The sequence below is a fragment of the Eretmochelys imbricata genome, chromosome 22 (assembly GCF_965152235.1).
Source record: "Eretmochelys imbricata isolate rEreImb1 chromosome 22, rEreImb1.hap1, whole genome shotgun sequence".
Taxonomy (NCBI): domain Eukaryota; kingdom Metazoa; phylum Chordata; order Testudines; family Cheloniidae; genus Eretmochelys; species Eretmochelys imbricata.
The window spans coordinates 795005-821024 of NC_135593.1; the positions used below are offsets into that span (position 1 = coordinate 795005).

General features: G+C 50.0%; 6 non-coding genes across 6 annotated transcripts; 4 read left to right on the plus strand and 2 right to left on the minus strand.

Moving 5' to 3' along the window:
* Positions 1 to 5219: 5219 nt before the first annotated feature.
* TRNAR-CCU (transfer RNA arginine (anticodon CCU)) lies at positions 5220 to 5292 on the minus strand. Its single transcript has one exon. It is a non-coding gene; the product is annotated as a tRNA-Arg (tRNA).
* Positions 5293 to 5949: 657 nt separating this feature from the next.
* On the plus strand, positions 5950 to 6021 carry TRNAQ-CUG (transfer RNA glutamine (anticodon CUG)). Its single transcript has one exon. It is a non-coding gene; the product is annotated as a tRNA-Gln (tRNA).
* Positions 6022 to 11054: 5033 nt separating this feature from the next.
* On the plus strand, positions 11055 to 11148 carry TRNAI-UAU (transfer RNA isoleucine (anticodon UAU)). The gene is made up of 2 exons: positions 11055 to 11092; positions 11113 to 11148. It is a non-coding gene; the product is annotated as a tRNA-Ile (tRNA).
* Positions 11149 to 13614: 2466 nt separating this feature from the next.
* On the minus strand, positions 13615 to 13696 carry TRNAS-AGA (transfer RNA serine (anticodon AGA)). The gene has a single exon. It is a non-coding gene; the product is annotated as a tRNA-Ser (tRNA).
* Positions 13697 to 19975: 6279 nt separating this feature from the next.
* TRNAQ-CUG (transfer RNA glutamine (anticodon CUG)) lies at positions 19976 to 20047 on the plus strand. Its single transcript has one exon. It is a non-coding gene; the product is annotated as a tRNA-Gln (tRNA).
* A 4353-nt stretch (positions 20048 to 24400) lies between these two features.
* Positions 24401 to 24473, plus strand: TRNAF-GAA (transfer RNA phenylalanine (anticodon GAA)). Its single transcript has one exon. It is a non-coding gene; the product is annotated as a tRNA-Phe (tRNA).
* The last annotated feature ends 1547 nt before the right edge of the window (positions 24474 to 26020 follow it).

A 26020-nucleotide genomic window follows, 5' to 3' on the forward strand; every position in this document is an offset into this window, starting at 1 on the left:
AGGTTGCCTCCCTCATTCATTAAGGGGCCCACACTTTCCTTGGCTTTCTTCTTGTTGCCAACATACCTGAAGAAACCCTTCTTGTTACTCTTGACATCTCTCGCTAGCTGCCGCTCCAGGTGCGATTTGGCCCTCCTGATTTCATTCCTACATGCCCGAGCAATATTTTTATACTCTTCCCTGGTCATATGTCCAACCTTCCACTTCTTGTAAGCTTCTTTTTTATGTTTAAGATCCGCTAGGATTTCACCGTTAAGCCAAGCTGGTCGCCTGCCATATTTACTATTCTTTCGACTCATTGGGATTGTTTGTCCCTGTAACCTCAACAGAGATTCCTTGAAATACAGCCAGCTCTCCTGGACTCCTTTCCCCTTCAAGTTAGTCCCCCAGGGGATCCTGGCCATCCGTTCCCTGAGGGAGTCGAAGTCTGCTTTCCTGAAGTCCAGGGTCCGTATCCTGCTGCTTACCTTTCTTCCCTGCGTCAGGATCCTGAACTCAACCAACTCATGGTCACTGCCTCCCAGATTCCCATCCACTTTTGCTTCCCCCATAAATTCTACCCGGTTTGTGAGCAGCAGGTCAAAAAAAGCGCCCCCCCTAGTTGGCTCCTCTAGCACTTGCGCCAGGAAATTGTCCCCTACGCTTTCCAAAAACTTCCTGGATTGTCTGTGCACCGCAGTATTGCTCTCCCAGCAGATATCAGGAAAATTAAAGTCACCCATGAGAATCAGGGCATGCGATCTAGTAGCTTCCGTGAGCTGCCGGAAGAAAGCCTCATCTACCTCATCCCCCTGGTCCGGTGGTCTATAGCAGACTCCCACCACTACATCACTCTTGTTGCACACACTTCTAAACTTAATCCAGAGACACTCAGGTTTTTCTACAGTTTCGTACCGGAGCTCTGAGCAGTCATACTGCTCCCTTACATACAGGGCTACTCCCCCACCTTTTCTGCCCTGCCTGTCCTTCCTGAACAGTTTATAACCATCCATGACAGTACTCCAGTCATGTGAGTTATCCCACCAAGTCTCTGTGATTCCAATCACATCATAGTTCCTTGACATCACCAGGACCTCCAGTTCTCCCTGCTTGTTTCCAAGGCTTTGTGCATTGGTATATAAGCACTTGAGATAACCTGTTGATCGCCCCTCATTCCCAGTATGAGGCAGGAGCCCTCCCCTCACAGACATTTCTGCCTGTGCTTCCTCCCGGTATCCCGCTTTCCCACTTACCTCAGGGCTTTGGTCTCCTTCCCCCGGTGAACCTAGTTTAAAGCCCTCCTCACTAGGTTAGCCAGCCTGCTGGCAAAGATGCTCTTCCCTCTCTTCGTAAGATGGAGCCCGTCTCTGCCCAGCACTCCTCCTTCATGGAACACCATCCCATGGTCAAAGAATCCAAAGCCTTCTCTCCGACACCACCTGCGTAGCCATTCGTTGACTTCCACGATTCGACGGTCCCTACCCAGGCCTTTTCCTTCCACGGGGAGGATGGACGAGAACACCACTTGTGCCTCAAACTCCTTTATCCTTCTTCCCAGAGCCACGTAGTCTGCAGTGATCTGCTCAAGGTCATTCTTGGCAGTATCATTGGTGCCCACATGGAGAAGCAGGAAGGGGTAGCGATCCGAGGGCTTGATGAGTCTCGGCAGTCTCTCCGTCACATCGCGAATCTTAGCCCCCGGCAAGCAGCAGACTTCTCGGTTTTCCCGGTCAGGGCGGCAGATAGATGACAACTGTCTATCACAACTGGTTTAGAAATCGAACCATGCACTGATGTCCCATTCTGGTTGTCAGGGGCTCCCAGGAACACATGGGAATGGGCGATGTAAATAGAAGAAAAGTGAATGAGTGCTGGTGTAAGGAAATCTGCAGGAGCCTCCGGGAGTTCACTGTCCAAATCCAGTGGGACTTTGGATCCATTTAGACAAATTGCCTTTGAAAATCTCAGCCTAGATCATCAACACTTTAAGCATAGCAGTCTTGTGTTTGAGTGTCTTTAGCAGCCATAAGAGAAAATGCCATTCGATACATGTTAACTGCAGGCAGCCCCAGGTGTGCCAGAGATGCGGCGTCTGCAGTCATTCGCATGTTCAGAGACACTCTACCTGGACCATTGCCCAAGGGCAGTGGGTGTGTGGGTCGTTTCGCAGGAGGAGTCCGAGTTCATGAGGACACACTAGTTTTGCCAGGGACTCTCAGGATAGAACCTTTCTGTTCTTTAAACAGGCATGAGACATTGTTAGAACAGAGCATTGTCTGAACGTTGGAACCTATAGAAATTGTAAATATGGGCACCTGGAGCAGTAATGACTAGTGCACTTGTCATAGCACGCGCCGGTGTCCCACTCCACACGCCTGAATGCTTGGGGTGAGCACTGAGCACGCCAGCTCTTCTAAGGGGTTAGATTTCAGAAGCTCTCCAGGCTGTCCTCTGCCAGTGACATGCTCATCACAAAGGAAAAGGACAATATTTTACGAGAAAGTCCTGGTGATTTTGTAAAGCTTTAAAGATACAAGTTCTCAGATAGTGTTAATGAGCTTTGGTTCTGCTGCAAACATCCACTGAATCCAAACCACGCCGTGAATCATTTTGCTATCTGCCGTCGTTGCTGTTGTGAGGTTTTCCACCCAAAGGAATTGTTCCCTGGTTGGGATGGGGAACGGTGAAGTGCTGGCTGGGTCTGCCAGCTAGCTCTGCAGATGTGAATCCCCTCCGCTGTCTTGTATCTTCCACCATTTCCCCTTGACACCCAGTGTGCACTCGCACTCTGCATGCCCCTTGCCAGAGGGTCTGGGGGAGGACTCAGCTTCTGAGCTGGGACCCTGTCTATTGTCTGTATTCTACTGGAGATTTCTATTATAGACCCTGGGGCTGGCTTCTCTATGGAGACTGACTGCTCTTTGGGGCAGGGACTGTGTGCTACAGTGTTTGTACAGCCCCTGGTCCAATGGCACTGCATGCTGGGTTGATCTCTAGGCACCACTGTAATAACTGTCATTAAAAATAACATCAGAGTCCAGTCCAGATCCTCCTGAAGAGATCCAGAGCTACAGGTCCTCCTCTCACCCTGGAACTGAGTCAATCTATTGAGTATTATATGCTCAGGACTGCGACATATAATAATTGTAAGGGTCTCACTTATTACAGAATCAGTTTTATTCATCATTAATAAAGACATCTTGGAAAAGATTGAAAAGCACAGATTTGGAGCTAGTCTCCTTTCAGACATAGCAAGGCAACAAAAATGATATAAGGTTTAAAAAAACCTGATCTCTGAGGAATGATTAAAAAACGAGGCACATTGAGGCCTTGTCTACACTAAAAAATTGTTTGTTCGATGTACAAAGTTCCACGGAGCTGCCAGTGCCAGGGAACCCAGAGATCCCGATGATATTTGGATGAGAGCTACAGGAAAGAAGGTAGAAAGTGGCCCATGGAGGCGGAGTGAGTGGTATCTTGTACCCACGTAATGTCAGCATGTTGCGGTAGGATCTGGGCTGGCTGGGTGGCAAATGCACTTAACTTGAGAGGGCCTTGGGCTGGGACCCGGTGGAGTTAGCTGGGCCCTTCCAAAGTGGCCCCTGGATCTGGCAATTAGCCTTGCAACCCTGAACCAAAGGGTGGCCATATTGACACAGGCCATTAGGTCATTCATCCCTGTAGTTCACGGTGCCATATTGACTCAAGCCGTTAGACCACGCAATCCTGAACCCAAGGACAGCCATGTTGACTCTGGACTTAGTGCGCCTAAATCTTGAGTTCAAGAACAGTCTAACCTTTCCAGTGATATCTCACATGACCCATCTTGCATAAAACACATGTTAGTAATGCCATATGTATATCATAACAATCACTCTCTGAAGAATATGGGGCATAGGGTCACAGCACCTCTGGCAGGGCAGCTGCTAGCAGGGACCAGGGGAAGCTAGAGAGAGCTCCTGGCTGGTTGCTGGGACTTGCAGGCTTGAGACCCTGAGAAGAGGGCGAACAACGTGCTGGGACTGCGGGAGAGCAGCCCCGGGAATTGAAGCAGCACTGGTGGAGGCAGTTAAGGAGAGGAAGCAGAAGCTGTTTCTACAGGATCCCTGGGCTGGAACCCAGAGTACTGTGGGCCTGGTTCCCTGCCACTCACCACTGGGGACATGGCTGGATTTGGAGATACCCACCCCCTGCCCCATCACCCTGGAAGGAAGGAGCACAGATCCCGGCACGGCCGCATGGCCGAGTCATAAAGAGGATGCCGCTGTACTTGGACTGAGGTGGGTCTGCAAGCGGCAAGAACGATGGACAAGGCACCACCAGGAGTGGGAACTCCGGCTGAGTGAGCTAATCCCTGAGACAAACAGCGGGGGCGCCACCCTGGTGAGAGAACCCCCTTACAGGGCCTGAGTGCACGCCCTCCTCTTCCTGGGGTCTGGCCAATCTCTGCCAAGCGAGGCTGAGCTGCTCTGTGAGCCCGTCCAGAGATCTGATACTACCCAGATACATGAGTGTCCTCAGGGCAACACGGTTGCAAAAGTGAGTAGCAGCACGCTGCAGCACACACCACACTTGCTGGCTCAGCCTTGTGCACGCTGGGGTGGCCACCTCCCCATTGATGAGACCTGGTACCACCATCTTCCTGGAGCTGCAGCCTGCCCTGCTGCCATCCCTGTCTGTGTTGCTGTTGTCTTCTCTAGCAGTTGGCTGGAAGGTGCGCATTGGCCCATGCCATGTGGCCATGTTGTCTCGAAGGGCAAGACACCCTTTATTCCATAACATAATTAAGGAAAATATTTCTCAATGAACACTCAGTAAAAGGTCAGAAATGGCCAGTGTCCACATCATGCTAAGGGCATTGGTATTTTCTTTAAATTTGCCAGACCAACCTAACTAACATCTAACACACATTTGAACCTCTTCTTTTCACACCATTGCTCATCCTCAGGCTCTGCTTTGTCTCCAGACAGATCCGTTCTCTTTCAGAACGGCCTTGCTCTTTCCATCTGTTTCGTTCATTGACACGTTGGAGGAAACACTCCCCTTCAGTCTGTTCTCAGACAAACACTAGTATTAACTGTTTGATACTGATGGGTTTAGAAAGCGATTGTCAAGTGGAAGGTGACATTTGTGGAGGATTGTTCCCAAGAACCAGAACTTTGTGTTCCAACATCTCCCAGCTTCCTTGGTGAAAATGAAACCAAGGTTTCCTTGCAATACAGAAGAAGAAAGCAGCTTTTCACCCCAGATGGGACTTGAACCCACAATCTCTGGCTTAGGAAGCCAATGCCTTATCCATTAGGCCACTGGGGCCCTGCTGCATAAATGAAGGAGGGATGGAAATTCCCTCTCATAATTGCACATTCCTCACATTCACTTGGAACCAAATACTCCCTTTATGCACTTTACATAACTGTCTGCATCCCCTGGCAGCGAGGCAAAGGGGCAGGTCACTGACAGAGCTGAGCACCACCTTTCTGCCAGCCATCTTTAGAGAAGAACCCCACCCTAGAGTCACACCTGCCTCCTCCAGCACCTCCATGTCTGTGGCTCTGAATACCAGTAGGATGATTAGTGGGCGAATCTGGGGCTGGAAGGGGGGTCAGGTCAGCCTGTAAGGAATAACCAGTTGGGGCAGACCCAGGGGGAAGCTGTGGGCTGCTGTACAATTGGATCAAGTGACAGCTGGCCGAGTTCCAGGAGATGAGGCTGCAGCTGGACAATTTGAGCAGGATCACCAAGTGAGGGGAGGGGCGGCCTCCCCTGACATTTTTGTGGCCTGCAGGGAATGGAGACAAAGCAGGGGGATGCAGGGACTCAGGGCAGGACCCGCAGATCCGGTAGTGCAGGGCTACAGTTGATGGAGGAGAGAGAGTCCTGCAAGAGGAAGCATCCGGAGGGAAGCAAGAAGTGCAGAGTGCTAGCCAGCCAGCTGAGAGTCACAGGGGTCCAGAAATGGAAATGCCAGCAGGTCCCATGGTGTAATGGTGAGCATGCAGAACTCTGAATCCTGCGATCTGAGTTCAAATCCCAGTGGGACCTCCTGGGTCTATGTTGGCTTGCTGCAAAGCCTTAGAGTTTAGGGTGCTTGGTTTCCGTGTCTCTGGGTGAATCAGAGTGAATTTTTTCCCTCTTCCTGGGTGACTGATGCCCACTGGAGATAGGTCTTTGGTTCAGCTGGTTCAATGGTCTGGCCAAAATAGGTTGGGGCCCTGGAACTTAACAGTCTGGCTAGAGACACCTGAACATTGTGTTTCTCAATGCTTCACCTGATGCTTACAAGTTTGGTCCTTCTACCTGCAGTTGCCAACCTCTTCCTCTTGCCCACATGGCGCTTGAATAAAGGAGTGCCAGGGACAGGCTTCATAGTCAGGGCTAGGCAGGAGGGAGGAAGTGTCCCAGGCTGGAGCCCAGCCACCTCTCCTCCTCTGGGCACCTAGAGCAGAGGTGGCTGGTGCTGACAGCTCCAAGGGAAGGCTTAAAAGGCACAGAGCAACCGTGGGTGGGGCAAGAGGAGAGGAGGAACATGCCTATGTGTGGCCAGCAGACAGCCACAGAGACAGACAGACAGCCTGCTCCCTGCTCCCTGGCATACCGAACCCTCACTGAAGGCCACCCACAGACCAGCATTCTCTCTGAGGCCAGCATCACAAGGTGGTAGGAAAGCAAGGCCAGCCGCCCAGTGAGGCCTCTGACCGTTCCCACTCAAGGGGTCTTTTTGGAGGTGGCGCAGGAGATATTTCCCCAAGAGGCTTTTCCCCAGCTTCTGAGAAGCACCCAGGGCTTGCTCTTGCGGTGGATGGGTGAATACATTTAGGCGGCCAGGTTAGTTCAGCTGGCTGCACATAGAATCATAGAATCACAGAATATCAGGGTTTGAAGGGACCTCAGGAGGTCATCTAGTCCAACCCCCTGCTCAAAGCAGGACCAATTCCCAAATAAATCATCCCAGCCGGGGCTCTGTCAAGCGTGACCTTAAAAACTTTGAAAGAAGGAGATTCCACCACCTCCCTAGGTAACACATTCCAGTGTTTCACCACCCTCCTAGTGAAAAAGGTTTTCCTAATATCCAACCTAAACCTCCCTCACTGCAACTTGAGACCATTACTCCTTGTTCTGTAATCCGCTACCACTGGGAACAGTCTAGATCCATCCTCTTTGGAACCCTCCTTCAGGTAGTTGAAAGCAGCTATCAAATCCCCCCTCATTCTTCTCTTCTGCAGACTATACAATCCCAGTTCCCTCAGCCTCTCCTCAGAAGTCATGTGTTCCAGTCCCCTAATCATTTTTGTTGCCCTCCGCTGGACTATCTCCAATTTTTCCACATCCTTCTTGTAGTGTGGGGCCCAAAACTGGACACAGTACTCCAGATGAGGCCTCACCAATGTCAAATAGAGGGGAATGATCACGTCTCTCGATCTGCTGGCAATGCCCCTACTTATACATCCCAAAATGCCATTGGCCTTCTTGGCAACAAGGGCACACTGCTGATTCATATCCAGCTTCTCGTCCACTGTCACCCCCTAGGTCCTTTTCCGCAGAACTGCTGCCTGGCCATTCGGTCCCTAGTCTGTAGCTGTGCATTGGGTTCTTCTGTCCTAAGTGCAGGACCCTGCACTTATCCTTATTGAACCTCATCAGATTTCTTTTGGCCCAATCCTCCAATTTGTCTAGGTCCCTCTGTATCCTACCCCTACCCTCCAGCGTATCTGCCTCTCCTCCCAGTTTAGTGTCATCTGCAAACTTGCTGAGAGTGCAATCCACACCATCCTCCAGATCATTTATGAAGATATTGAACTAAACTGGCCCCAGGACCGACCCTTGGGGCACTCCACTTGACATCGGCTGCCAAATAGACATGGAGCCATTGATCACTATCCGTTGAGCTCGACAATCTAGCCAACTTTCTATCCACCTTATCGTCCATTCATCCAGCCCATACTTTTTTATCTTGCTCTCAAGAATACTGTGGGAGACCGTGTCAAAAGCTTTGCTAAAGTAAAGGAACAACATGTCCACTGCTTTCCCTCATCCACAGAGCCATTTATCTCATCATAGAAGCAATTAGATGAGGCAGGCATGACTTGCCCTTGGTGAATCCATGCTGACTGTTCATGATCACTTTCCTCTCCTCTAAGTGATTCAGAACTGATTCCTTGAGGACCTGCTCCATAATTTTTCAGGGGCCAAGGTGAGGCTGATTGGCCTGTAGTTCCCAGGATCCTCCTTCTTCCCTTTTTTAAAGATGGGCACTACATTCAACTTTTTTCTAGTTGTCTGGGACTTCCCCTGATCACCATTAGTTTTGAAAGATAATGGCTAATTGGTCTACAATCATATCCGCCAACTCCTTTAGCACTCTCGGATGCAGCGCATCGGGCCCAATGGACTTGTGCTCGTCCAGCTTTTCTAAATAGTCGCGAACCACTTCTTTCTTCACAGAGGGCTGGTCACCTCCTCCCCATGCTGTGCTGCCCAGTGCAGTAGTCTGGGAGCTGACCTTGTTCGTGAAGACAGAGGCAAGAAAAGCATAGAGTACATTATCTTTTTCCACATCCTCTGTTACTAGGTTATCTCCCTCACTCGGGAAGGAGCCCACACTTTCCTTGACTTTCTTCTTGTTGCTAACATACCTGAAGAAACCCTTCTTGTTACGCTTAACATCTCTTGCTAGCTGCACCTCCAGGTGTGATTTGGCCTTCCTGATTTCACTCCTGCATGCCGAAGAATATCTTTATGCTCTTCCCTGGTCATTTGTCCAATCTTTCACTTCTTATAAGCTTCTTTTTTGAGTTTAAGATCAGCAAGGATTTCACTGTTAAGCCAAGCTGGTCGCCTGCCATACTTACTATTCTTTCTGCACATCGGGATGATTTGTCCCTGTAACCTCAATAAGGATTCTTTAAAACACAGCCAACTCTGCTGGACTCCTTTCCCCCTCATGTTATTCTCCCAGGGGATCCTGCCCATCAGTTCCCTGAGGGAGTCAAAGTCTGCTTTTCTGAAGTCCAGGGTCCGTATTCTGCTTCTCTCCTTTCTTCCCTGTGTCAGGATCCTGAACTCAACCATCTCATGGTCACTGCTTCCCAGATTCCCATCCACCTTTGCTTCCCCTACTAATTCTTCCCAGTTTGTGAGCAGCAGGTCAAGAAGAGCTCTGCCCCTACTTGGTTCCTCCAACACTTGCACCAGGAAATTGTCCCCTACACTTTCCAAAAACTTCCTGGATTGTCTGTGCACCGCTGCATTGCTCTCCCAGCAGATATCAGGGTGATTGAAGTCTCCCATGAGAACCAGGGCCTGCGATCTAGTACTTTCCATGAGTTGCAGGAAGAAAGCCTCATCCACCTCATCCCCCTGGTCCGGTGGTCTATAGCAGACTCCCACCACCACATCACCCTTGTTGCTCAAACTTCTAAACTTAATCCAGAGACTCTCAGGTTTTTCTGCAGTTTCATACTTGAGCTCTGAGCAGTCATACTGCTCTCTTACATACAATGCAACTCCCCCACCTTTTCTGCCCTACCTGTCCTTCCTCAACAGTTTATATCCATCCATGACAGTACTCCAGTCATGTGAGTTATCCCACCAAGTCTCTGTTATTCCAATCACATCCTAATTCCTTCATGGTGCCAGGACTTCCCGTTCTCCCTGCTTCTTTCCCAGGCTTCTTGCATTTGTGTATAGGCACTTGAGATAACTCGCTGATCGTCCCTCTTTCTCAGTATGAGGCAGGAGCCCTCCCCTCTCGCGCACTCCTGCTTATGCTTCCTCCCAGTATCCCATTTCCCCACTTACCTCAGGGCTTTGGTCTCCTTCCCCTGGTGAACCTAGTTTATAGCTCTCCTCACTAGGTTAGCCAGCCTGCTTGCGAAGATGCTCTTCCCTCATCTGGCTCTTAATCTGAAGGCTGAAGTTACAATTCCCTGTTTGGGTGCTTGGGGCTCCTCTTCAACACTACAGCACACAATCCGCTTAAGCCCCCACCCAGTAATCTGGGGAAACTAACCAGGGCCACTGGCTGCCTCTAAGAGGCAATACTTTCCCCACTCACCAGCACTGAGTGGAGAAAAGAAACTTTAATAAAAAGGAGGAAAATCATCTTATCTTAACTTTGGAAAACACCACAATCAGGATTCATAACACGACACTATGAGCAAAACACCCGCCCACAGTATGCTGGGTGGTGTCCTTTTGCCTCGGGCTCTGAAATCCAGAGACCAAAAGCTCTTTGGAAGTGCCCCTCCCTTCACTGCACCTCACTCCCAGCTGCTGTCCTGGGTCAATGAAAACCCAGAGATCACCTCTCACCTCCTGGGGGGAAAGCCCCTTTCTCCCTCCCCTGTCTGCCCACATTGCTGGTCACTTGCCGTTCCACCCTGTCACTGCTCTGCTGGCCACCCTCTCTCCTCTGGGATGTCTTGCGGTCCCACTAAGAGCGGTGCAGGCTCCCTAAAAGTAGCGGCCACCAGAGCCCGAAGAGTAGCCCCATCCATTCCTGTTGAAGCCACGCACCTGCATCACCCCTTCTCCCCGAGGCCCCACTCCTGCGCTGACTCTTCCCCCCAAGACCCCACCTCCCGATCACTGCTCTCCGCCCCCTCCCCACCCTCCCTCACCCTTACGGTCATTACAAAGTGGTAAGGCAGAGCCCTCCCATTTCTAAAAGTCCTGGGGCATTGTGCCCCCCTGTTCACGCACCCCTGGGTCCCGGCGCTTCACACAGCTCTCACTGATCTCAGCTGTTAGCGAGGGAGCCTCATGGCTCGTGCAGACTCGGCAGTTTCCTGTCTGAGAGACTCTGTCCCAAAGCAGGACTAATGCTTAGACTTGGTTCTCGGGGATTTCAGATCTGTTGATCTGCAGCAAGACTCTCCATTGAGTCTCAGTCAGCTCTGGTATCGCACAGAGAAGAACAAGAGGGTCAAATGGTACCGGGAACCCTTCAGAAGAACCCACTCCACCAAGGACCAACACTTGTCTCCTCCTGCTCTCAGCTCCACTGAGAATTTTTGGGGGGGGTCACGCCTCGCCTTTCTCACCCTAGGGGCCTGGGAGAGCAGCCATAGCCAGGTGCCCCAGTGGTGCAATTGGTTAGCGCGCAGTACTTATAGGGCAGTGCTGAGAAGAGCTATGCTGAGGTTGTGAGTTCAAGCCTCACCTGGAGCACTGGTTTCCATTAACCAAATGGCACCACCCACTTGTTTGTTTGGCCCTGTGGAGTGTAGAATGCCAGCCCGGGGGACACTGAGGATGAGGGAGGACTCAAAAATGCCCCTTTGAATTATTCCCTCCCCTCCAGACTGCAGGTCAGAATCTACAATCCTTTCTCCCCCACCAGCCGCTGTGCCAGGATCCCTCAAGCAGAGCCTCAAGTCCTGTGGATCCTTGGCGCCTGGGGAGGGAGAGGAGCAAGGTAGCCATTTTGTTAGAGGGCTTTCTCTTCCCCTGCCCTCTTCCCCAGTTCTTGTCATGCAAGCAGTAAGCAGCAAAAGACCAGAAGTCCGAAGTGCAGACAATGCGATGTTTCCTGGGGTTAGTTTCCAGGGAAGCATATTCTGAAGCCCTTCACACCACTGGGGCTTATCTCTATACACCAGTAGACTCTGTTCCCCAGTGTTCCCTTCCCAGCTCCGACACTGCAAAGCGTTTACCCCGCGTCCCCCTTCCCGGCTCCGACGCTGCAGAGCCTTGCCTGTGTCTCTCTTCCCTCTTCCCATTCCCCCACTTCGCAAACATGATTCCAATTTCCACTTCCACTTCCTGTTTGACTCCAGATTATATGGTAATATTCTCAGCTATACCTTAACCAATCATTTTACTTGAAATGTAATTAACCAGTCCTAATATATTGTAACATAATTCTCTAACCAATTATATCCCACTACACTAATGAACTTACACATAGCAACATTAATTATACAACAGTCAGAAACAATTAGAGAACCAGACAGATTGACAACAGGAAAGTGGGGGCCGTAAAGATAACATATATTGAAATGAGGGTTTCACAACCACAACCACTGAGAAGGGATTTCTTGTCAGACAGGAGGCTCTCTTAAGGTCTGTTTCTGTATCTGGTGGTGATGGGCACTATCAGGACAGGATCGTCTTCCTAACCGCCCAATACCACCGTATTTCAATGGGACGGGTTGGGGATGTGAGGATGTGACCGTTCGCTTCCCAGTTTATGGCTGCCCCTGCAGCTTAGCCAAAGGCCTTAGCCTAAGAACCCAGCCTCAGACTCTCCTGGGGAGAGAAGGCCCGCACACAGGCAGATTGTGATTTTGGTTCTTTGTTTTGTACCCCGTAACTAGCTAAGTGATGAAAACACACAGTAAAAATATACTGTGATAAGAAAAAGCCTGTACTCTTAAAGTATAGGCTTTACAGGCAGGCCTGAATATCTCTATTGTAACAAGGATCTTTGGGAAATTAGCCTTTGCTGACAAGGTTTCTCTCTGTTCCTATTTCATCTTCCGGTGCTATGCAGAGAGATACTTGGCATATTTTTGCGAGCTTAATAACTATCTCCACAACTTTATTTACTCAAACTTCAAAATTGGTGTCACCTGATTTTTGCATCACCCTGTGAAAAAACAGCGGACACGTGGGGCTTTCTACAGGGTGTCATGATGCTAAAGTTGGGGAATTCAATCGCTGTACTCGTGTGTGGGGGGGTGTTTCTCCACAGCTGACTCAGAGCTTCCAGCCTCGGGCTGCCCCTGCCTCACTGCCAGGCACACCGGGCTGTTAGCTGCACCCACTGTCCTTACCAGGGGTCCCTGCTGAACCCTGCGGGTGACTCTGCAGGTGGAGAAGGTGCTGTATAGCGATGTAGAGCAGGTGCAGGAAGGAGCCGGGGTCACTATTCAAATGCTGAATTGCACAATTTTCCAAAGTTGGGAGTGTCCAAAACCAATTCTAACGGAAAGGCAAATGTGGAGCAGTTACACTGGAGGGGCCCAGACCTGCCGTGGGGGCACAGTGGAAATTAATAATGGGGAGATCATTTGTTAAATTAGTCGTCACTGACAAGATTTCTCTCTGTTTCTATTTCAAGTTATGGTGTTATTTAGAGGAATCGATACATATTTTTACTGTAGTAATTAAACCCTTAACTTTATTTAATCAAGCCAAAAACTTAGTGTCACTTATGTTTTTCTCTCTCCTAGCAGGAATGAATTGAATTCTGTGACTTTCTCAAAAGTGCAGAGAGCTTAAATTTGGGGAATTCAGTCTCCGTGTTTGTGAGTTGATGTTTTCCTCTCACAGTTCAGTGCCTGCATGGAAATCCTAAGGGGGATCTAAGTGCTGGTTTATGCTGGGCACTTAACTGGCAGAGCTCCATCTCTCAGGGTGTGAAAAATCCACACCCCAAAACCAATAGAGTTAAGCGGACCTGAGCCCTGGTTAGATAGAGCTAAATAGAAGGAAAAATTGTTCTGTCCCTGTAGCTGTCACAGGGATGGGAAAACCCCTCCAGTCGGTGTAGTGACTGTCTACCCAAGGCGCTAGAGAAGTGTCAGAGCAACATTTTAAGTGTAGACAGCCAAAGAGAACAGATCTGGCTCCAGTTCACACTGTGGATGCTCAGGCACTAAGACTACAGTAATAATAACAGCCCAGTGCTTCCGTAGTTGGCAGGATTTGAACCTGCGCGGGGCGACCCCAATGGATTTCTAGCCCATCGCCTTAACCACTCGGCCACAACTACTGGACGTGCAGCTGCTCCACTACACTATGATTCAGTTCTCCCAGAATTGTCACTTCAAATTGTTTGCTCAGACCAGCTTCCCCAGCACACTCAAGGCTGTGCATTAGTGTAAGCGTGTCCATGGCTGAACAGCGAGAATTCCTGCCCATTCCCCTTCCGGCTGGAGCACGATGAGAGTGTGTTTGTGTTAACGACATTGCTGTAGATCATTGTTCATTCCCCACGTTGACAAGCAGACAGTCCCTTTCCTATTCAAATCTCCAGCACATCATTCCAATAGCAGGGGTCGGGTTTTCTCTGGGGCATGGAAACTTTTCAGGGGGTTGGTGCGTGAACTCAGCCTTGCATTCCATCCTTGATGTTTCATGGACTAACAAGAGCAGCATAAAGAAAGAGCCGAGCCAATGTCTCCCCGACAGGGACGCAGGTGGCCACTTCCCTCTCTCTGACCATTGCCATTGCAGGAGAGAAGGGTTCACTGGAATTGAGTGCCCTGGCTCAGACAAGAGACACAGGGAGGTTTTGCTGTTCATGGATCTGTGCAAAGGAAATTGTATCTCTGTGTGAAATTGAGGAGGGAAATGAAACATCCACGTGGTGGCCCAATGCCTTACGGACTGTGGGTGAAGGGCTCAGGCTGACAAATGATTTAACAGGGGTTTGTTTCAATTTATTGCCCTGATTAAAAACTATGGCTAAAAGGGAGCCATTGCTGTTAGTACTGGTACCTGTGTAGGACACCCCAGTGGGTGTCAAGTCCATGGCCTTAACCAGGGGTAGTCGATTCCTTTTATCAAGATCCAAATTTCTTGGTCAAGGTACAGTCAAGGTTTAGACTCCAGAGAAAACAATACACTGAGGTCATAAGAAGTATGTAAAAAGATTTTGCAGTCACTGTGGGCAGAGCTATGATGTGTCGTGTTTCACTCTTTATATCTGGGGCCACCGCCTTTCCCTTTAGCCTTGCGTTTGACCAAGGGTAAAACGAAACATCTCTTCAGATACCAGGGAGTGTTTGTGTTCATTCCTGTGAGCTACACAGGGGTTTGATGTTGCTACTTTCAATCCTCCGGCTCTGGCGGGATAAGGAACAATTCAGGCTGTCACTGAACTGAAGGCGGGAGATCATTTTTTGACCAGGAGAGGGACACCTCCTCTTAAAGGTGTTTGTCTGGCTGGCAGCCCTGGTTCCCAGGTCTCTCCTGAGGGAAGAAAGTTTCTATCCAAAATACCAAAACTTGTAAGGGAGAGGAGGGAAAGGTGATGGCCACACGATGGGGCCAGCATGAACCACAACGTGGTGCTTTCACGTGGGACGACTCTGAACATTGACTGATCTCCACTCCCTTGGATTTGAAGAGATGTTTACTTTTGGACTTGGGAAACTGCAAGGCTGAAGCAATTATATCAGGGGTCTGAAACTCCCAGCCTCCGGGACATTTGCGGCCAGCGAACCTCTCAAATGTGGCCTGCAGGGCTTTAGCAGTTTTGGCGCCAGGTCTCTCCCTTGGCCCCACCTGCTGCCCCCAGACACTCCCCCTGCCCCCCGACTCCAGGGGCCCGGGCAGCACAGCGGAGCTGAGCGGCGTCTTCCTGCTTGCTCCAGTGGCTGCCGGCCCCTCCCTGTGGCCCCAGGGCTGGGGGGGGGCTTTGCCTGCGCATGCTGCCCCCCCCGAGCGCCCCTGTGGCCAATGGGGCACTGTGGGCGTGGTGCGTACGTTCAACAGGGTGTGGAGGCTCCCCCCCCCACCTTGGAGCCCCAGGTAATCACTGCCCCTCCAACCCCCTCCCAGAGTCTGCATCCCCACCCCACATACCCCCCTCACATCCCCAACTCTCTCCCAGAGCCTGCATCACATCCCCAAGCCTCCAGATTCCCTCCCAGAGCCTGCACCCCCTTCCCACACACCTCCTCCCGACCCCAAACACCCTCCCAGAGCCTGCACCCCCTTCCAACACAGCCCCTCCTGACCCCAAACACCCTCCCAGAGCCTGCACCCCCAGCTCCTCCTCCTGAACCCCCACCCCTTGCCCCAGCCCAGAGCCTGCACCCAGGACCCGAACTGCATCCCAGAGCCTGCACCCCAGACCCCCCTCTCCCACCCAAACTCCCTCCCAGAGCCCAACCTCTCACCCCTTCTGCACCCAAACTCCCTCCCAGAGCACGCACCCCAATCCCCTACCCCAGACCTCTTCTCCCACACAAACTCCCTCCCAGAGCCTTAGGCAGGTGGGGGGGGTGGAGTTTTTTGGGGGGTGGAGTTTTGGGGAGCGGGTTCTGGGCAGCATAAATGACATTATTGGCCCACTGGGAGAATTTGAGGATTTTCACTGGCCCTAAGGTAAAGTGAGTTTGAGACCCTGCTTTAAGGGATTGGAGCAATGCTGGGGAGATGGAAGGGCACAGAGCTGGGGAGCAGTGTGTGCTCCAAGGAAAGTTGTTGTTGTGCTCTGGTGACACAGGGCAGGTGTGGGGATCTTGTAAGCCGTGGGGTTTGTGTAGAGATAAAGTTCACTAACCCCCAGGTTCAAAGCCGTTCCTGCTCTGGGCTATACAGGGCAGTCTTTATTGAGAGTGTAGCTCACTGGTTGAATAGTTGCCTGCAGGGCAATGGGTTCCTAGTTCAAATCCAAGCACTTCCCTTTAAAAACTTTTTCAAATGAAAATCGATTTCTGGACCCTCTCCAGTGTGTTCGGGAGTCCGCTGAATGGGGATGTTTGAAATGAATGTAAACACTCAGCAGTTCCCCTTGCGAATGTAGAAAACCCAGCAGAGCTGTCCAGCAGCTGAAATCCGCTCCAGTCCTCTCGTCTCCAAGAGGGACACTCTATATTTGGGGCATGTGCGACACCTCTGGGACGATGACAGGTGAAAAAATGCTGGATTCAATGATAGCTGAGACCACAGGAGGGGAAGGTGAATGGCAGCACCGCACAGGGTCATAACACTCAGACCCGGGGCTTCACTGTATCTACCCCTGTGTTTGCCATCATTTATATCCTAAGAAACACACCCTTCCCCCTCCCCCACACACTGTCATACCCAACCTTTTCCCCTGGAGCCCAACCCAACCCTGCCCTACCCCTCTCCCACACACACACCATGGGACACAGCCTCTCCGTGACTCACCCAGGTCGGGACTTGCCTCTGCATCCCCCCAACAGGGGAGCAGAGAGCCTGAAGGGCCACAGGAGACAGATGAAGATCAGCCGGAATAGAAAAGTCTTCCCTTCACTTCTTCAGAGTCTCGTTAACCTCTCCAAGGAGAAGTTCCAGCACCGGGTGGGCTCAAAGCACCAACCTTCCCCTCAGCGGTGGGAACCAGCTCGATCACACAGAAGGAGGCTCCCCACCTCTGCTGCTGCTGCCCTGCAGCCTTTCCTATGGATTTGTTTTAGTAATGCAACCCCCGCCAACCCATCCATCTGTGAACTAAAGAGACAAGCACCTAACTGTGGGCTCCAGTGGTGCAATGGGTTAGTGCACAGGACTTATAGAGCCATGCTGCAGTTGTGAGTTCAAACCCCAGCTAGAGTACTGGTTTTCTGTAAGCAGATGGCTTCTGCCAATCATTTTGCCCTGCGGAAAATACAATTGCAGCCCAGCAGACACCGAGGTCCCTTCCTTTACCGAGTGCAGGGCAGATTCACACATCTACAAGGCTCCACTCTCCACCAGCCGCCTGTGTCAGGAGGGGTCAAGCAGAGCCCAGAGCGCTGCCCATCCTGTGATTCTTCACCCCCTGACTCCCCTTCAATCTTTGCTCCCCAAATCACCTGTGTGCACACCCTCCTGGCTGTGAGCCTCAAACCCTGCCTGACTTCTGTATGTTGGTAAGTTTTGTGTCTGTCGTGTTGATGTGCATGTGGGTCCTGGGTGATTTTTGTGAATGTCTTGTCCAGTTTTGTGTGTGTGTGTGTGTGTATGATTTTTGCATGCATATTGGTTTTTGCTTAGTATTCTTTTGGTATGTGGATTTTGTCCTTTCTTGTTGTGTGTTTTTTCTGTGTTTTTTGGTGTGGATTTGTTCTTTGTATGTTTTGAGTGGCTTTCCCTTATGTGTGTAGGCTTTGTGTGTGTGAGTGTGTGTGTGGTTTTTGTTTATGTCTGTGTGGGCCTGTGCAGTGTGTGATTTTCTCTTTCTCTCTGTGTGTTTGTCTCTCTGTTTGTATCTTCATGTGTAAATTCACTGTAACTTTTCAAAATATCCACAGCTTTGCCAATTTTCACCAGGAATTTTTCTCCATCAACCAATTCTCACTTGTTCCCTACCACTTGGTGACCATTGCTCCAGGGCACTGTCACTCTCAGGGTCCTGATTTCCCATTAGAATCATAGAATCATAGAATATCAGGGTTGGAAGGGACCTCAGGAGGTCATCTAGTCCAACCCCCTGCTCAAAAGCAGGACCAATCCCCAATTAAATCATCCCAGCCAGGGCTTTGTCAAGCCTGACCTTAAAAACTTCTAAGGAAGGAGATTCCACCACCTCCCTAGGCAACGCATTCCAGTGTTTCACCACCCTCCTAGTGAAAAAGTTTTTCCTAATATCCAACCTAAACCTCCCCCACTGCAACTTGAGACCATTACTCCTTGTCCTGTCCTCTTCTACCACTGAGAATAGTCTAGAACCATCCTCTCTGGAACCACCTCTCAGGTAGTTCAAAGCAGCTATCAAATCCCCCCTCATTCTTCTCTTCCGCAGACTAAACAATCCCAGTTCCCTCAGCCTCTCCTCAGAAGTCATGTGTTCCAGACCCCTAATCATTTTTGTTGCCCTTCGCTGGACTATCTCCAATTTATCCACATCCTTCTTGTAGTGTGGGGCCCAAAACTGGACACAGTACTCCAGATGAGGCCTCACCAATGTCGAATAGAGGGGGACGATCACGTCCCTCGATCTGCTCGCTATGCCCCTACTTATACAGCCCAAAATGCCATTGGCCTTCTTGGCAACAAGGGCACACTGCTGATTCATATCCAGCTTCTCGTCCACTGTCACCCCTAGGTCCTTTTCCGCAGAACTGCTGCCTGGCCATTCGGTCCCTAGTCTGTAGCTGTGCATTGGGTTCTTCCGTCCTAAGTGCAGGACCCTGCACTTATCCTTATTGAACCTCATCAGATTTCTTTTGGCCCAATCCTCCAATTTGTCTAGGTCCCTCTGTAGCCTATCCCTGCCCTCCAGCGTATCTACCACTCCTCCCAGTTTAGTATCGTCCGCAAATTTGCTGAGAGTGCAATCCACACCATCCTCCAGATCATTTATGAAGATATTGAACAAAACCGGCCCCAGGACCGACCCCTGGGGCACTCCACTTCACACCGGCTGCCAACTAGACATGGAGCCATTGATCGCTACCCGCTGAGCCCGACAATCTAGCCAGCTTTCTACCCACCTTATAGTGCATTCATCCAGCCCATACTTCTTTAACTTGCTGACAAGAATACTGTGGGAGACCGTGTCAAAAGCTTTGCTAAAGTCAAGAAACAATACATCCACTGCTTTCCCTTCATCCACAGAACCAGTAATCTCACCATAGAAGGCGATTAGATTAGTCAGGCATGACCTTCCCTTGGTGAATCCATGCTGACTGTTCCTGATCACTTTCCTCTCATGTAAGTGCTTCAGGATTGATTCTTTGAGGACCTGCTCCAGGATTTTTCCGGGGACTGAAGTGAGGCTGACTGGCCTGTAGTTCCCAGGATCCTCCTTCTTCCCTTTTTTAAAGATTGGCACTACATTAGCCTTTTTCCAGTCATCCGGGACTTCCCCCGTTCGCCACGAGTTTTCAAAGATAATGGCCAATGGCTCTGCAATCACAGCCGCCAGTTCCTTTAGCACTCTCAGATGCAACTCATCCAGCCCCATGGACTTGTGCACGTCCAGCTTTTCTAAATAGACCCTAACCACCTCTTTCTCCACAGAGGGCTGGCCATCTATTCCCCATGTTGTGATGCGCAGTGCAGCAGTCTGGGAGCTGACCTTGTTAGTGAAGACAGAGGCAAAAAAAGCATTGAGTACATTAGCTTTTTCCACATCCTCTGTCACTAGGTTGCCTCCCTCATTCATTAAGGGGCCCACACTTTCCTTGGCTTTCTTCTTGTTGCCAACATACCTGAAGAAACCCTTTTCGTTACATTGACCCTTCCCCTTTCTATTGGGACTGGGAACTAGCCAACCAAAAAAACCCAGAAAGTTTTAGTAAAGGGCCAACAGTCCCCTCACACAAGCCAGCCTCGTGAGGCTCACTGATGGCAAGAGAAGGCAGCAGATGCTGGTCCCATGGTGTAATGGTCAGCACTCAGGACTCTGAATCCTGCAATCTGAGTTCAAATCGCAGTGGGACCTTGTGGTAAATCCCTGGAGCTCAAACTCCTCGCCTTCCCTGTCTCTGGCTGTCCCTGTCTACTAGGTGACTCCTGCCCCCTGGAGCCAGGCCTTTGGGTGGGATGGCTGCAATGGGTTGGGGCTCTAGAACTGGCTACTGATGCCTGCAGTCCTGTGGTTTGACCCGGTGGTTGGGATTCTCGCCACTTCACCTGATGCCCACAAGTTTGTACTTGCTGCCACACTTCTCCTCTTTCCCACATGGTGCCTGAAGAAAGGAGTGCCAGGGCCATGCTGTAGGCATATTTTATATAGGCATATTTTTAATATTTGTAATTTGAAATAATTGTAATTCTGCAGTACTGATTTGCAGCTCTCCATAGCTCTTGACAGTGTCTGTGTTAAAGCTTGCAAACTATCGTTTGATTCTAAGTACCTTGTAAGCCATTAATTAACTCTAAGCGATGCTTTGTAATTGACATGGACACCTTACAACACAAACCGCTCAATTGCCACTACTCTCTCTGAAAAAGGAAAAGAAGGACCTGTGACACCTTAGAGACTAACAAATTTATTTGAGCATAGGCTTTCGTGAGCTACAGCTTACTTCATCCGATGCAGTGAGCTGTAGCTCACGAAAGCTTATACTCAAATAAATTGGTTAGTCTCTAGGGTGTCACAAGACCTCCTGTTCTTTTTGCAGATACAGACTAACATGGCTGCTACACTGGATACTCTCCCTGAGTTGACACTTTTGCTTGCTTGTAATTGAGATTGACCCTGTCAAGGTTCCTTCCCCACTCTGAATGCTAGGGTACAGATGTGGGGACCTGCATGAAAACCTCCTAAGCTTACTTTTACCATCTTAGATAAAAATTTCCCCAAGGTACAAACTATTTTACCTCTTGCCCTTGGACTTCTGCTGCCACCACCAAACACCAGTTATTGGGAAAGAGTTCATTTAGAAACGTCTTTCCCCCAAAAATCCTCCCAAATCTTACCCCCTTTTTTCTGGGGAAGGTTTGATAAAAATCCTCACCGATTTGCATAGGTGACCACAGACCCAAACCCTTGGATCTTAAGAACAATGAAAAAGCATTCAGTTTCTTAAAAGAAGAATTTTAATAGAAGAAAAAATAAAAAGAATCACCTCTGTAAAATCAGGCTGGTAAATACCTTACAGGGTAATTAGATTCAAAACATAGAGAATCCCTCGAGGCAAAACCTTAAGTTACAAAAAGACACAAAAACAGGAATATTCATTCCATTCAGCACAGCTTATTTTCTCAGCCATTTAAAGAAATCAGAATCTAATGCATATCTAGCTAGATTACTTACTAAGTTCGAAGACTCCATTCCTGTTCTGTCCCTGGCAAAAGCATCACACAGACAGACCCAGACCCTTTGTTTCTCCCCCCCCTCCAGCTTTGAAAGTCTCTTGTCTCCTCATTGGTCATTTTGGTCAGGTGCCAGCGAGGTTATCCTAGCTTCTTAACCCTTTACAGGTGAAAGGGTTTTTCCTCTGGCCAGGAGGGATTTTAAAGGGATTTACCCTTCCCTTTATATTTATGACAACGCTTATGAACACAAACCGCTCAATTGACTTGACTTGCTCAATTGGTTCTGCTCAATTGACTCTACTCTGTAAACTGATACTTTGTAATGGAGATTGGCACTTTTTGTAACAACAACCACAGAAAGCCCTTAACTGGCGCGGCTGGCATAGGACTAAATTCCTATAAAAATGGACTCTGCAAACTGAGAACTTTCAGTCTCCGGTTCTGCCACCACCCTCCAGGAGCATCGGAGGCGCATCTGACACGGACTTGGCTCCATTCTCGTGTCCAGGCCACCTGGCCAGTGCTCTGTCATGGGCAACGTCTAGGCTGGTCACTATAACCTCTATGCAGAACTTGTATGACTCAATGTATGAATGTATCTGCAGATAAGTAAGGAATAAGTAATGACAGAGCTGTGTGTGTTTTCTATATTTTTATTATATTTACAATAAATGTGGCATTTTGCCTCGTCCCTTTTACAAGATCCTGTTGGTCTTACTTTATTAGTATAACACAGACGCCCTCCCCCAGCTCTCCCTGAGCCCTGGGCTCACACTTGGGTGTCTCCCGAATCCTTGGCATTGTCCAGCATGTCTCCCTCCACAGAAGTCACCTGGCCTCATCTTAGACGCCATCTTCATATTGCTCTTCTCCATCCCAGAGCTCCTGCTCTGCTCCTCAGACCCATCTGTCCTCAGCTCCGCAGGCAGAGGGGAAGGGGCACCGTGGGAATCACACACGCCCCATTCCAGACACCCCATCGCATCCACAGGGCTCCCAAACCAGGACACCAGGCCCCACCACGAGGGAGCAAAAAGCCTTTGTGAGCCCAGCACACACCAGACAGGAAAAGATTAACACCCACACCCAGCTGTGACGGTGCTGCCTGTGAGAGCCAGCTGAGGTCACTCAATCAGGGTGAACTGCAAACAGACCAGGGCAGACAAACCCCAAACACTGGTGGATATTCCAATAGTTAGATTTACCCAGCCAGCCCAAAACAGCTGCTATAGCACCTCCCTGGTTACTCAGACGTCCAAATAATGCAGTTCCCTTAAGGTGCCCAGCCTCAGACCTCCATCCAGACACACATGTCAAGCATATGATGATCAATTCTGAAAATCTTCTTTCATCACACAAAAGAAAAGGTTCTCCTGACCCCAAAGGACCAAGCCCCAGACCCAGGTCAAATGAGAACTCATATCTTCCCCCAAAGACACGCTTACAGTCAATTCTTATTAACTAACTAAAATTTATTAAAAAAGAAAAGAGAGAGAATTGGTTAAAAGATCAATATACAGACAGACTTGAGTTCAATTCTTGAGGTTCAGACACACAGCAGAGACGAGCTTGTAGTCACCAAAAGTCCTTTTAGAAATAGTCCACGGGTTACAGTCCAATGTCCATATTCAGGGTGACTCCAGTCAATGACTGGGGATCTCAATCCTTATGGCTCAGGGTTTCCCCCTCTTGAAACCCAAAGCAGGTCTGAGATGAAGAAGAATCAGGTCCCAAGGTTTTTATACATTTCCTGTCTGAGAAAACAATTGGCTTAACTTTCCTTCTTCCAAAGATCATGGCAATTAGCACAGGATAATTTATCCATTAAACAGTTCAGATACAGGTGATCACAACGTTCAAAGAGACATAGACAATAATACTATGTCACTCAAGAGTCTTCCTAAATGTTAATATTCCTTTTTTGATCTTTGAATCAAAGCTCTGGCCCTAGACAAGCCTTCTTTGCTTACATCGCAAGACCTGAGCAAACATCTATTCTTCTACCTCTAACAATGCAGACTTGCATTTCAAAGCTCTATTCAATTACACCTCTCCCTACCCAGTCTTTAAAGTTCGGGGGAAGAGGAGGTCGGGGGTGGGATGCTGAGGATGGTGGAGAGAGAAGGAGGAAGTTGGGGGAGGGGTGCTGAGAATAGTGGGGGTAGGAGAAGGTTGGGGAATGGGTGCTGAGGGCGGGGGAGGAGGCGGTTGGGGGAGGGGCGCTGAGGACAGGGGGAGGAGGAGGTGGGGGCGAGGTGCTGAGGGGGGGGGAGGAGGTCAGGGCGGGATGCTGAGAATGGGGGAGGAGGGAGGAGGTCGGGGGCACGGCACTGAGGATGGGGAGGAGTTTGGGGGCAGGGGGGTTGTGGAGCGCAGGCTCCAGGAGGGGTTTTGGGGTGGGAGGGATTGGGGTGGGAGGGCGGGGCAGTCGGAGGTTTGGGGTCCAACCGGGCGGTGTTTGGCTCAGGTAGCTCCCAGTTGGCAGCTCCGCGGGACTCAGGCTGGCCCCACACTCAGGGGGTGACTCCAGATTCACCCCGAGGCAGCTGATCCTAATCTGGGCAGAGGCCTCAATTCTGTGGGTGCTCTGGGGCTGGAGCACCAGGGGGAAGAAGAGGGGTGCTCAGCACTGACTGGGGTGACGAGCCTTCAGATGAGCAACAGAGCCCAGCTAGCCTAGGGCTGGTTGGGGCAGGGTGGTTTCCGGGGGGAAGCCCCAACAGGAGACAGGGGAAGCCAGGACAACAGGGTAGGGTGGCAAGTTTGGTGGCCAGACTCTCGCCACCAGGTCTAGTCTAGCTCAGGCTCCAGCTCAACTTTTTCCCTGAGCCACTGGCCCCCAGTCCACTTCTGCCACCAGGTCAACCCGGGAACTGAGGCAGGAACGGGGTGAGGCAGCAAGTCAAGCTGGGCAAGGCAGGCAAAAGTGCATCTTGTCTTCATGGACCTCTCACAACGATGTCCTTTTTGTGTGCCATGGCTGACAAAACATCCCTGACAGAGAAACAGCAGGCCAAAGGGGAGCTATGCAGCTGCTGAAGTAGCTCAGTTGGGAGAGCATTAGACTGAAGATCTAAAGGTCCCTGGTTCAATCCCGGGCTTTGGCCTGTCCTTTTCTCCCTCTTTGGTGCAGAGGTGGCTTGTTTTCTGGAGCACAGCAGCACCTTTACCTACTACAGCGTCCAGTCCAAAATATCAGCCCCCGGTGCAAAAATGCTATCTTAGGATGTAATCAGGAGGCTTCCAGCACTGGGACACCTGACAGAGAGCTCAGTGGGAGGTGTAACAGCTGCTGACTCTGAGGGTCCTGGGCTAAATCCACTTGCAGGAGGAAGTGTTTCAATTTATTTCACTGACAATGAGTAAGGTGACGATTTAATCACAGGTATTTTTCATAAAAATCAATGGCAGCTCCCTGCCCCACCCCTGGCCCCAGCTCCTGGGAGCTGCCCCAGGTAAGCCCTGCTGGGACTCCCCACCTCGCCCCCCCGGCAGGTCCCTCTGGCTCTTACGGGTGGGGTGGACTCCCATCACAGTGGCCCACAAGACCCTCCTGCCTGGTTCTGGGGGCAAACAGGGGAGGGGGATGGATGGGGCAAGGGTCCTGGGGGGCGGGGGTGGGCAACGACCCCATCATGGGGTGAGGAGGGAACCCGTTGTTAGCATTTTGGAAGCTCATCACTGGATACACCCCAGGACAGGTGGCTAATCCCCCATAGGATATTTCAAACCAGCAACAAAAGCAAACTTCTGTTTCACCACACTGGCTAACAAGAAGTTATGAAAGCAGTTTCCTCTGGCATTCCAGTTCTTGTATTACCACCGAAAACACTAGACTTAGAGATGGGTGGGCCTTTAAAACCAATCTCTTCAAATAAAAGGTTCTTCCGATCCCAAAGGACCAGCCACACACTCAGGTCAATATATAACTTAGATCTTACCCACAAATCACGCTGTTGCCAATCCTTTAGTATCTACAATCTCAAAGTTTATTCATAAAAAGAAAGAAAGAAAGGTGAGAGCTAAAATTGATGAAAGGAATCATATACATTCAGGAATTGCAAAGTTCTTGGTTCAGGCTTTGTAGCAGTGATTAAGTAAACTGCTGGCTTAAGTCAAGTCTCTGGCCGCTTCCAAATCATTGGAAGGACCTCAGTCCCTTCGTTAGAATGCTCCCATTTGGATAGTCCATATTCCAGAGGTTTCAGCAGGAAAGAGGCAAAATGGAGGGGTTTCCAGGGCCTTTTATATCTTCTGCCATGTGGTGGGAAACCCAGGGTTTCAAACAAAGCCCTCAGCACAGCTAGCGGAAAATTACAGGTGACAAGATAGTGTTTGGAGTCACGTGGGCAGGTCACATGTTCACACATGAAGCTAGGATAACCTCACTGGCACCTGACCAAAATGACCAATGAGGAGGCAAGATGCTTTCAAAAGCTGGGGGGAGGGAAAAACAAAGGGTCTGTCTGTATGAAGCTTTTTCCAGGGACAGAACAGGAATGGAGTCTTAGAACTTAGTCAGTAATCGAGCTAGATATGTGTTAGATTATGATGTCTTCAAATGGCTCAGAAAATAAGATATGCTGAATAGAATGGATATTCCTGTCTGTGTGTCTTTTTGTAACTTAAGGTTTTGCCTAGAGGGATACTCTAT